We start from the raw sequence: 10720 nt of genomic DNA on the forward strand, positions 1-10720 counted from the left end.
TTTTTGGAAAACTATTTTCAAAACGCTCAGTCAGAACCCTGCTTTGTGTGATTTGATGAGGAAAATACATCAAACCTGAATAGTTCACATAATAAAAAAAAAACAATGCCTTTTATTTCACTTGTCAGCATCGTCTGTCGACACCGCGAGCCAAAAAACGAGCAAGCAGGAGATACGGGGAGGATGGTGGACGTATCAATGATTAATGCTCATCCTTTCAAAGTTTGAGCTTGAAATGCATAATTCACCAGAAGAACATAACCTTTAAGGTCACATGGAAAGAGCTGACAAACAGCTAACAATGCAAAGAGCCACGGCTTTAAACGATCACGGCAAAACCAAAGATGGCTGCTAGCTAACTGGACACAAGTTAGGTCAACGCATAACGGAGGTCATTCGGAGGTGTAGTGCAAGTTTTGTAGAAGCGGTGACGGGTGGAGGCGCCCACGCAGATGGCTGAGGGGCAGGTGTAGGGAGTCAGGGGCCTGAAATGAGGGCGGATGAGCGGATGAGCAGGCAAAGATGAATGATGGATGATGTTGATACAAGAGCAGCAGCCCTGCTTTATCTAGGCAGCACAAGCCAGACCTGCCAAGGTGATGGGTTGGCTGTCAGCCCTTTGTTTATGGACCACCACCCATCTCCCATCTCCTATTTGCTTCCAAAAGCTAAGATCGCACAAAAAATAGCCACTTTCTCACAACTCCTCGTCTTCCAATCTTTTACGTTCTTCCGTTTTTCATTTTCTTTCCAAAAAAAAATAAAAAATAAAAAAATGGTAACATGTCGTCCAAAGTTTGTTTCAAACGTACAGGAGTAAATGAAGAAGTGCCCATTAAAATTCTCCCACTGGTTGGCAAAAGTATATTAATTGTTAATTTTAACTGATGATTAGATGTTCTTCCAGACATATGAGTCCACAGAAGAGGAAGGAGAAGAAAGAGAGCAGAGGGAAGAAGTGAACCTAATCCAGCCATATCCCCACGAGTTGCACGCTTCCAATTAACGACTGGTTGGTTTATCAGTCTCCGACGGGTGATTGCTGTTTTTAATCATTTTCTTTCTCTACACGGTTTCTTCCCCTCTATCAGTTCTTCCCGCTCTTATCATCTAACACCCCCCCCCCCCCCTTTGCAGTCTTGCTTCCCGCCCCCCCTCTCTGTTAAGCACTGCCTCCATTTAATCATGTTTCTCATGGAGCTGCGCTCTCGTGCTGAGTCCGGCCTTACAGCCCAGGCTGTGCGTTAAATAAAGGCGCCGATTCTCCGAGTTTAAAATCCGTCATTCAGCCGCTGACGCAGCACATTCCACATCGGATTATCCACCGCCACGCACCAATCTAGATTAAAACACCAAACAACAACGTCATGAAGTCAGACTAAATAACAGCAGGACGATCCATGCATTGAGCTGCAACCCTGGGAGTCAGATAAAGGTTGTGTTTGGGCTCGAGATGACAGAGGGAATATTTAAGCCTTTTCTCCTGACTCATCCACAGCTGAAAAACAACAACAACAACAACAACAACAACAACCTTTTTCACCTGCCTTTCTTGGGCGGGATTGATTCGGAGACCTGAAATGTGCCTGTCACGTTGATTGATCTGTCCATGTGAAGCGGATGGGGAGGGGGGGGGGTCCCTCTGTTAGTGTGGTAATAAATGGAAGATGATGGCTGGCTGATGGAGGAGAGAAAGAACCGGGGCACAGAGGTGTGTGATGTGTGTGGATTTTCAGGTTGGTGTGGCATCAGCCTCGGTGTGTGTAGAGGCTCATTGATTCGATGTTCTCCTCCCTCTGGTCAAGGTGTTACTGAAAGCGAGGCTGTTATCTCCGTCCGCGAGGTCACCCACCGCCTCGCTAATGGCAGCACACCTCCCTAACCAATCTAGCAAGCTGAGCAGCGAGTCTGGGTGGGTTGTTGCTAGCCACATCCTCCTGGGTGGGCTATAATTCATCTCCAGACGGGGATACGGCCTTATCTCGTCGTCCCCCCCCACCCCCACCTCCACAGGCTTGCCCCTCGCATGCTCCGTCTTAGGGAAAAGATTTTCTGGTGCCCTCGGTTGTGAGTTATAGTCGGGGTTAAGGTGACTGAATAGGCCTGTCTGTTCGGGTTGTCTTAGTGAATTATGTCTTTATGAGGAATGTGAAATTGTATGTGTGCACGTTTATATAACATGTGTGTCTTTGTGTCACATTTATTTATCATGCAAACAAGCTGCGTGTCGTCTCATTAAAGTGTTTTCGTACCATGAGGTGAAACATTATTGTCGTGAGTTATTTTATCATCTGTATGGCATCGTTATACTTGCATTTGAGGGCTAACCCCCCCCCCCTACCCCCCTCCTCAATATGCTTCCATACACACATACACACTCTCCTCCACGCCGCCTCTCTCTGTCATCTTGGTCTATCAATCAAAAATGTATTAAGTCCGGAGTCGGGGCCGATCAAAGGCAGAATTCCTGGGAGGAGAGCAGATAAGGCCTATCTCATTAATAAGTGCTTTACCATCGTAGGGGCCTGCACGCCTCGCCACACCCTGCCAGCCTCCCTTTGATATCTAATTATCCATCCGTTTCATTCTGTCAGAGAGCGAGTAGAGGGATGACTCATAGTATCATCACAACCAAACACTGTTGCTTGCGAGTGTGTGTGTGTTTGTGTTGGGATCCGAGCGAGGGGCTACGCTGAAGCATCGTGACATGCGGCAAATCCAAACCTGCAGCGAGTGGCAAATGTAAACAAATGCAAATCAGATGTTCCTGCGAAGGCGAGTGGTTTTACATTTGTAAGACACTCGTTTGGAAAAGATGTCACGTGTGCAGCTTGAGCCTGAGATGGAGAGGAGGATGTACTTTATGTAATGCTAACATCAGGCTGTTCCTGAGACTCGCTAGCGGCTTACAAATCTACCTTTTCACACAATTTGTGAGGGCAGTAAGAGACGGATATATTAGCGGTGGGCGAGGAAAGAAACAAGATATTAAAACATCAAGGAACCATATGGAGGAAAAGGGACAATGGAGGAGCGAAGGGTTAAGAGGATTTTTAGGAAATGCTGAGTAAAGACTGATGGACAAAAGAAGAAGAAATGAAGGAGGAAGGGAGAAGCAGACAGGAGAAATGAGAGAATGGGAAGTAGGAGGGAGAGAAAGAGCAAGGCATTCTTTTCCCTTCTCTCCTTGGTTTTCTGTAAGAGTAGCTTGCGAAGATAAGGCTAAAAGGTCCATCAGTCTGTTGCGGAACAATCCATTCTGTGTCTCCCTCCTTTTTCTCTCGCTCAAGATACTGCCTTTCTCTCTGTCTAATGGCACAACTCAGATTTCTAGTGATGCCTCTTGTGATACGGCTCATCTCTTGTGGCATGGTTTACTGACATCACTTATCCACTACACTCATCCCATAAAGAGCAAACCAGCGCCAAGTCCATTGCAAAGGCAAAAAAGGTTTTTTTTACTGGCGCTTTTTGAAATTTTCCTTTCAAAAACAAAACTTCAATGCAGCTAATATTCAAGCCAGTGTCGTTTATTGATATGAAGAAAGACGACAACAAAAAGATGGATTCGCGTCTTCATTTAAAGACCGACGGGCCTAATCGCTAAAAGCAGAGCTAAGAGACAAACATAAACCACGGAGGATTTAGAAGAACAAAACCCGACACAAAACACAGGCCCACGTGTCTAACAAAGACTCACAAGTCTGCCACCCCATCCAGTGTTGTTCCTTTAAAAGGAGACCTTCATGTCTTTGTGCTCCCGCTATGAAGAGACTTTCTTCGAGAGGAGAAAGGAGGTGTGTCAAAGACATGGGTCACAATGTTTACCGAGACTGTTAATCCAATCACAGCACCCCTCTGCTTTCGTTTCCTGTTTCATGGGATTAAAATTACAATAAAACAAAACAAAAATTAATTTATGCCTGAATAGTTTTCTGTTTTAAAAGCGTGAGTTTAAAGGCTGAGAGAGAATCTATAGAAGTAATAATTAAAGTCAGAAAAGCTAATTAGGTTTTGGGACTTTATATTTTATTTTGTATTTTTGTATTCCTAAAAAAAAATTTTGATGTTAAGTCAAGCAAACAATACGGACATTCATTAAATCGGCATTTCTATTACGTCGGCATTTCTATCTCCCTCTCTCCCTCTCTCCCTCTGTGTCTGTCTGTCTGTCTGTCTGTCTGTCTGTCTGTCTGTCTGTCTGTCTGTCTGTCTGTCTGTCTGTCTGTCTCTCTTTGTGTGACCTGTGGTGAAGCTGCCTGAGGGTTTGAATAACTGTCTGGTGCCAGGCTGCCTCACCCCAAGGCCTTGTGGGAGATGAAGTAGGGGTCAGCAGCAGTGGTGTGTGTGTGTGTGTGTGTGTGTGTGTGTGTGTGTGTGTGTGTGTGTGTGTGTGTGTTGCACACTTTTTTCCATCAAGCCCATAAAGACAGATAGAAGGGAAAGGCTGAAAAACGGTTCTAGGTGCGGAGAGATGAGTCTATTGCAGTCATGGGATTCAGGAAGTTACACAACAGAGGACAAACAGGAGCAGAATCCAGAGAAAAGAGCAACAAACTGGTGATTTGTTCTGATACATTTGGATATACGTTCACACAAACACGGGTAGAAAATAACTTCAGTTAAATTTGGCCTCCATTGTACCGGATGTCTATTTTACACCTAAAAAAAAAAAGAAAAAGTGTTTCTCATGGCACAAACACGAGAAATGTTTTCAATCCCAGCACCCTCACACGCCGGTCCTGCAGTCATTCTGGATCTGAACGTCAGAACCACAAGCAGATGAAAGCGTGGTCGACCCGCTGGGAGGAACTTCATCTCAAGCTGACCAGGGGCTGGAGGGGCTGGTTGCGTGGGTGGCATCACCTACACCCCTGGATGAGCGAGTCTGGTTGTGATTTGGTGCTTGGAGAGCAAAGACACAGCAGAGTCTTCCCTCATTTTCTTTTCTTTTTTTTTTTTTTTTTTGCTTTTACTTACAGAATCTCTTGGCTAACGTGGTTTTTAGGAAGAGGTGACACAGAGGTCAGGGGGGCTCCAGTCGACCGTGCCCTGAGGGTGAATCCTGGGAAGGGATAGCAGATTGGTGGTTGTTCGAGGAGGGGTGTTGGTTGGGGGGTAGGGGGGGTATCCATCAGGAGTCTTGCCCTTCCCAAATCAAAACAAACAAACAGAGAGGTCTTCTGATCTAATCTAAACTGAACTAAAGCCCTCCAACCGGACCACCAGGTGCAGCTATCGCTACCTGGAAGAAGAAGTACTGCAGCGGCAATAACTTCATTTTATGGGATTGTTTCTTCACTTTGCTTTTATTTTCTCTGCTTTAAACTGGAGACAAAAACTGAGTTATAAAACAGGAAGCTCCATATTTTGTACATTTATATTCATGGCTAAGAGCCAGTGCAGAGAACTACTATGGACGTAGAGATTTAATAAAACAAAGTCAAATTGCTTTAACAGAACAGCATCTATCTCCATCGTGAACTGCTGTAGGTGGCTGCTTGCATCCGCCCATAAAAACTACAGGAAAAAGAACAATCTACGCTGTTATGGTCGCCATGACTCATATCACGCTCATGCCAAACTCATGTACCTTGTTAGAGCAGCACAATACAGCCCAGAGAGCCAAACACGTTGTTCCAGGGTGTCGACACTATTCATAGTTTCCATTCAAGCCAAGGTTCAGACAGGACGGAAGAAGTCTAGAGTTCTAAACACATCCATCTGATCGATCACCCATCGATCGTCCCTGGATGATGCTCGTTTTAAAGTATTTGTCGTTATATTGCTTTGGTACGCTGCAGGGCTCGACAAGAGGACGACACAAATGTTTCTGGCTCATCCCATGCTGTCACTGCAGCTGCTGTCGCCGGCGGACGACTCAGACTGGACAAGATGTTTCTGTTCACAACAATCTATAATTAAAAATTAGGTGCAGGACATAAATTTCAAAAGTATTTCTCCGTAATACAGTTTGGAGGTTATATAGTTTAAGTTTTACCAATCCAGACAGCGACAGTTACCGAATTCTGTCAAGTCAATTTTTTTTTCATTCTGTTCACTCATATCTTTATTTTTCATTTTCCTCCAAAAGCTGCAAAATATGTTTCAATATATTTTATTTCCTCAGTATTCAAATTGTATATTTATTATACTAAATAATAATGTAATGTTAAAGTAATATTATATAAAACTGACTCAGCTATTTGTAATAATCAGTTATTAATGGTTAGCATGGCTCAAACTGCTTCCAGCCGTCAGCGGTCAGACTGAAAAATCTTGATTGGAGCATCCTTAAACACAACCAGCATGAAATATTCAGGATCTCCCGTTTCAGATACATATTTTTATGTTTCAGCTCATGGATGAACTGATGAAGGCCACAAGCTGAAACACTAATTTTACTGATATCAACAAGTGTTGCTGAATTTTTACCTCCTTAGATCTTGTTTCCCTTCCTCCTCCCTTTATCAGAAGGTGAAGTTTAGTCAGACGCTTCTTCTAAAATACAAAAATATGAAACGATCTGTTATCTTATTAGTATCTGCAATAAAAATCTGCAAATTATTGCTATTAGGATCGCAAATAAATGCACAATGTACATCCCCATGATGAATATATATTTACAATAGCAGATATTGGTATTTGCTGACATCCACCGGAGGATGTGAGCTCAGAAATCAGTGGAACGACATCTGATTGGCTGCTCCCTGGGAAAGCCAGCATGTTTGCCTCTTTGAATTCTCACCATAAACATTCCTTCTGTTTCTGTTTTGAAGCTTTGCTGTGATTTAGACAGTAGACTAAACTTCTCGCTGGCTAGCTGTTGCCCCAACACAATGCTAAACAAATTCTTCTTCCTCAGTGGCGAACCCACCAATAGTACCTTAGCATTCTGTCAGCTGACCAGCAACAAAAGATGAGGGTGAGATTAGCCCAATCAGGGGTCAGGCTGAGGTTATCACAACCGCTCTGAAACTAAAACAGATGGAGAACGGAGCGCGGCGCGACTCAACATCTACCGTCGGGCTTGTATCTGCAGTCGCTGTATTTTCCCGCTCCAGTGGACTCCAAGAGAAACTAGAAATTCTGGCTCATGTTGTGTTGACAGATTAGAATGTGGATTAGCAAGTCATCCTTTAACATGATGTGTGAAAAGACATAACTCCTACGCAGTGATTCAAGTTCTCCATCTGTCACAGGGCGAAGAAACGATGGCAAGTAGAACACTTGAACGCCTCTTCGTGATCATCTAAATATATTTTATTCTAGAGTCTCAAACACAAGTTTGCTTCCCTTCTGTGACGAAGATCATCTACGATTTAGTCTTGATATCAACGTTAGATGTCAACACCAAATCTTGCAATGTTTCTGTCCTTTGTTTAAACAGGCTTCTTGAGGGAGAATGCAAATTCTAACTGAAGAGGTTGTGAAGATATTCACCTTTTTGCACACCAGCAGGACACAAACGAGCACTTTTGACTTTCTCTTGCTTTCTACCACCACTGCAAACCAACATGAACCCAAACTCGGGGGAGTACAAATGAAAACCTGTCTAGACTTCCCCGAACATCATTCCTGCCGTCTGTCAGTCTGCTCTCCCTTTTTTTTTTCCTGCTCTGTCTATTTTTTGCATAATTGTTTGCTTGTTTTCCTCATTATCTCTCCATCTGGAATTCAATTCCCTGACGTGATAAACATAAGGCCCCTCGCAGTCTCCATCTCCTTCTGCCTCCCTCTGAGTCCTCGCACCGAGATGAGATGTAATTGTGAACGATGCGGCGGCGAGACGACACAAGGCTCAAGCCACGAAGGAAAAAAAAAACCAAACAAACAAAATCAATGAGATAAAATGATGGAAATATGTACAACAACTTATCGCAGATGCTAATTGTTTCCGTGTGAGAAGGGAGGGTGGATGGGGGGGACGGGGGACGGCACAAGCGAGGGGTTGGGGAAAGGAACTTGAGAATATCCTCCCTGTGCGTTTGGCCTGCGTCTGACTTCAGAGCTAAGCCCTCTCTCAAGAGAAGGTCAACACCAGGTTCAACTTTTCACCTCGGCAGCCTGAGAGAACACATCGAATACCAAGGATTACGCCACAGGATGCTGCAATATCATTTCTGATCGCCTATTTCTCGGAACGGCTGCAGATATGTAACAGCTGCAATAAAAATACATTTTTCCTTTTTGTTGTTTTACAAACTGTATTTGCCAACTAGATTTTACAGGATGGCAAAAACTTTACTTACAAAGTCAGCACAACGTAGAAGTGCTATGTCAACTTCCTGTATTAAGGGGATGAGTGGAACAGCTACAGCGGCGGGGGGGTGGATGACCCTTGGTGTGAATTTGGGCATGTTTTCCAGCGCTGCAGTGCACACTGAAAAACATAAATGTTTAATTTACTTACATTTATTTTGTGAAATGGTTGCACAAAATGATTTAATCTACATTTAGGTATATACTAATTTGAATTTAGTTTTTTTCTGGACATTTTAATCTATATCTATAACATTAGTTTCTTTTAGAGTCACCATTGCATCACTGATAAATAAAAATAAACTACAGTTTATCATTTAGGTCAGAATCAGGTTTTTAAGTGTGTGTGTGTGTGTGTGTGTGTGTGTGTGTGTGTGTGTGTGTGTGTGTGTGTGTGTGTGTGTGTGTGTGTGTGTGTGTGTGTGTGTGTGTGGAGGTGTGTGTATGTGCCTCCCTGTGTGGGTACAACGATGTCACCGCCGGTCAGGTGTAACGGCACAGACAGACAGGCAGGCGACCGGCTGGCGTCAGCGGCCGCACGCCTGTCACGACACACCACACGCCAGGGAGCTACATACCGCAGCACCCACACTGCAAAGGCACAATGATTGCTCAGTCCGCTGTATCACGCACCAGCAGCAGCAGCAATGTGAAATATTCAAACAGGGACAAAAGGTAGAGAGACTAAAGGTGATGGGGGGGAAGGGATGGGGGGGAGACCTGGGAGGTGAGGGAAGAAGGAAGGGGTTCAATGCAGTGGGATTCCGTGTATGGAAGAGGCAATATGCCAAAGTTGAGCGTTCAGACAACCGGTCTCATCACTCAGCGGTTTGAGAAAAGTTATTTTCTGAGAAAAACAAGTTAAAAAAAAGTTATTCCTGGATATTTATTTGTTTTTGCTGCATTTATTTTGCTAATTATAAACAGAAAATCTGTGAAAGCGCTGAGCAATGAAGATGGTGACATTATAGTAATAAGCAGGCTTTATTTTACACTGATTATAAAGCTACTTTCAATTCATGTCATCTGTTGCTTAATTTTGATTATTATTGCTTATTTTTGAAGTCATTTATGAAGACAGCATCGTCATTTCTCGGGTGTGAAGATTTTCTGCTCTTGTGCCTTTTGTATGATCGTAAATTAAACTTCATAAGATTGCAATGACTTTTTTTTGGTCTAAATTCTGCTATTTTGTAAGATAAATAATACATCCATAAAAAAATAAGAATTAAATAAAATATATATGTCTAGTTTGAAAATAAGCTTGTTTTTTGAGAACTGTTCGTAACTTTATTTTAGTTATTATCTTAATAGTTACTATTATATCTCTAAATAAAGTATTCGTATAGAAAATATGAGCTCGGCAAATAAGAAATACAAACGTGAAATGTTTCTGTCCTTAGTATGAACCGAACTGGAGTAATCTGTGGAAAGAAAAATTACCAAGAGTGGCCCAAGTGTGGGATGGCACCTCGACGTGGAGACGCTGCAGACATTCCGCAGCTCTATCGCGCCCTCTGCTGGAGAAAATGGAGACCTGCATAGACTGGCTGCCATCCACGATCTTATTGAAACTTTCTTTAGCTCTTTTAGCCCTGATGTTCCTCACCACCACGTGACGATCCGGGAGATGAACAATGCAGATAACACGTGTTGAAGGAGCAGTTCGAGCGTTGTGTGCACCCGGCGCTGATCGGGGTTCAGTGGGGGCCCCTGGAGTTGTTGCCGACACTATGAGCCCCCCACATCTGGTGCTAATCAGCCAAGCTATGAGAACACATACAAAGATGCAGACACACAAGGGCAAACACTTTTGCATGGATCCCCTTAAGAAAATTCCTCTCAACTCCTGAACTTCCGACAACACGCTTGGCCTGGATGTATACACACAGAGCACACGTGATTAGAGCCGCTGAGTTGTTAGAAATAGTTCACACACACTCATACTACTACACAAAAAATATACTAACTAAAAAGGGGCAACAGCACTCACAAAAATGTGCTTTCAAATTAGGGGTATAAAATGTTTCCCTCTTAGTTCCTATTAACTGGTGGGTAATAAGGATGGGGGTAAATCTGGCCTGTTCCGGGGGCTGCTGGGGACACTCTTCCAGTTTTGGGGTCCAGATGCCGGTGGCGCGACTACCATGGGGATCACATCGGGTTTGACCTTCCTTATTTGTTCCAGCTGGTCTTTCAGTCACATGCTTGTTGATCTTTTCGTTCATCTGCTGCTGTCCAAAAAGAGGACGAGCCAGCCAGGAGTCGAACCTAGAATCTTCTGATCCGTAGTCAGACGCGTTATCCATTGCGCCACTGGCCCGCATGTCCACCCATCCTTCCTGACATATACTGATCCATCAGGAAATTTGTTCTCCAACCTGTTTGAAGAAAAGGTTGGTCCAGTGAGCACCTGCCATAACATGTCACAAAAAAAAAAAAAAATTAACTAAGCATT

General features: G+C 43.7%; 1 long non-coding RNA gene and 1 other non-coding gene across 3 annotated transcripts in view; both read right to left on the reverse strand.

The window, feature by feature from the left end:
- Nucleotides 1–3776, reverse strand: part of LOC137595401 (uncharacterized) — a 68048-nt gene extending 64272 nt beyond the window's left edge. The window contains exon 1 of one of the 2 annotated variants that reach the window (XR_011035433.1): nucleotides 3701–3776. This is a non-coding gene — a long non-coding RNA (uncharacterized lncRNA). The remainder of the gene's footprint in view (nucleotides 1–3700) is intronic. The other variant, XR_011035431.1, reaches the window with a different exon arrangement.
- Nucleotides 3777–10512: 6736 nt separating this feature from the next.
- On the reverse strand, nucleotides 10513–10585 carry trnar-acg (transfer RNA arginine (anticodon ACG)). The gene has a single exon. It is a non-coding gene; the product is annotated as a tRNA-Arg (tRNA).
- Nucleotides 10586–10720: the final 135 nt, after the last annotated feature.

Source organism: Antennarius striatus, chromosome 5 (assembly GCF_040054535.1).
Source record: "Antennarius striatus isolate MH-2024 chromosome 5, ASM4005453v1, whole genome shotgun sequence".
NCBI classification, from domain to species: domain Eukaryota; kingdom Metazoa; phylum Chordata; class Actinopteri; order Lophiiformes; family Antennariidae; genus Antennarius; species Antennarius striatus.